Here is a 2,084-nt window from a genome sequence, read left to right as displayed (position 1 = left end):
TTCCTCTCCCTCGGTCGCTCTCTCTTCTTTCTCTCTCCCTCGGCGCTCTCTCTCTTTCTCTCTCCCTCGGTCGCTCTCTCTCTTTCTCTCTTCCCTCGGTCGCTCTCTCTCTTTCTCTCCCCTCGGTCGCTCTCTCTCTTTCTCTCTCCCTCGGTCGCTCTCTCTCTTTTCTCTCCTCCCTTGGTCTCTCTCTCTCTTCTTTCTCTCTCCTCGGTCGCTCTCTCTCTCTCAATTCAGAGGGCTTTATAGGCATGGGAAACATATTTTAACATTGCCAAAGCAAGTGAGGTAGATAATAAACAAAAGTGAAATAAACCACAAAAATTAACAGTAAACATTACACTCACAAAAGTTCCAAAAGAATAAAGACATTTCAAATGTCAGTGTTTTAACAATGTACAAATAGTTAAAGTACAAAAGGGAAATAAATAAACATAATATGGGTTGTATTTACCAATGGTGTTTGTTCTTCACTGGTTGACCTTTTCTTTGGCAACAGGTCACAATCTTGCTGCCTTGATGAAACACTGTGGTATTTCACCCAGTAGATATGGGAGTTTATCAAAATCAGGTTTGTTTTCAAATTCTTTGTGGATCTGTGTAATCTGAGGGAAATATGTGTCTTCTAATATGGTCATACATTTGGCAGGAGGTTAGGAAGTGCAGCTCAGTTTCCACCTCATGTTGTTGGCAGTGAGCACATGCTCACTGAGTCTGTACATAGTGTCAAAGCTTTCCTCGAGAGAGAGAGAGAGAGAGAGAGAGAGAGAGAGAGAGAGAGAGAGAGAGAGAGAGAGAGAGAGAGAGAGGCTAATATGAGCAGTTTGGTGTCAGAGAGAGAGAGAGGTTACAGATTGAGGCTAATCAGAGCAGGCAACTGATGAACTGTGTGTTCTTCCCTATATGTGTCTCTGGGCTCTATCCAGTCTGGTGTCTCTGGGCTCTATCCAGTCTGGTGTCTCTGGGCTCTATCCAGTCTGGTGTCTCTGGGCTCTATCCAGCCTGGTGTCTCTGGGCTCGATCCAGCCTGGTGTCTCTGGGCTCTATCCAGTCTGGTGTCTCTGGGCTCTATCCAGCCTGGTGTCTCTGGGCTCTATCCAGCCTGGTGTCTCTGGGCTCTATCCAGCCTGGTGTCTCTGGGCTCTATCCAGTCTGGTGTCTCTGGGCTCTATCCAGCCTGGTGTCTCTAGGGTCTATCCAGTCTGGTGTGTCTGTCTGTCCTGTCACTTTATCCCCCTTGATTTGGACGACTCCTGTCTTCTACTCTACTTAACGTAATGAGACTCATGAAGACACTTTGCTGCTGTCTCTCTACTCAGAAGAGATCTGCTAGTGATCTATCACTGTGTCATCTATGAACATTTGAACATCTTGGCCATGTTCTGTTATAATCTCCACCTGGCACAGCCAGAAGAGGACTGGCCACCCCTCATAGCCTGGTTCCTCTCTAGGTTTCTTCCTAGGTTCTTTGCCTTTCTAGGGAGTTTTTCCCTAGCCACCGTGCTTCTACACCTGCATTGCTTTGCTGTTTGGGGGTTTTAGGCTGGGTTTCTGTACAGCACTTTGTGACATCAGCTGATGTAAGAAGGGCTTTATAAATACATTTGATTGATAGTGGACACTGTCATTGAGAGTAGCCATCTTACTGTATCGTGGTCTGTGAAAGGCCATGGATCAGCAGTACCTTGTAATGTAATCTGAATGTTGCTGGATGCTGTGTTAGTCATCCAATCAGGGACTGTACTTTCTGAGAGGGTCTTCTGTCTAGCACTGGCAATGCCCAAACACCTGCATGTGCCAACTTACACACACACACACACACAAACGCTCTTTTTTCCCGACATCCGTACACACTCACGCACACAGGCACACACACACACACACACACACACACACACACAACACACCCACACACACACACACTCACCCTCAACTCAACTCACAACTCACACTCACACTCACACTTCATACACACACACACCCACAGTCTTTCTCTCTGGTTTGATGTGATAAGTCAGGGAAAATGCTGTGAGCCGGTTCCTCGGCCCTGTGTGCCCTCAACCTTACCGACAAATAAACTGGAC

The sequence above is a fragment of the Salvelinus sp. IW2-2015 genome, unplaced genomic scaffold, assembly GCF_002910315.2.
Source record: "Salvelinus sp. IW2-2015 unplaced genomic scaffold, ASM291031v2 Un_scaffold2337, whole genome shotgun sequence".
Taxonomy (NCBI): Eukaryota; Metazoa; Chordata; class Actinopteri; order Salmoniformes; family Salmonidae; genus Salvelinus; species Salvelinus sp. IW2-2015.
The sequence above is the reverse complement of the archived record's forward strand: the minus strand, read 5'-3'. Positions refer to the sequence as shown.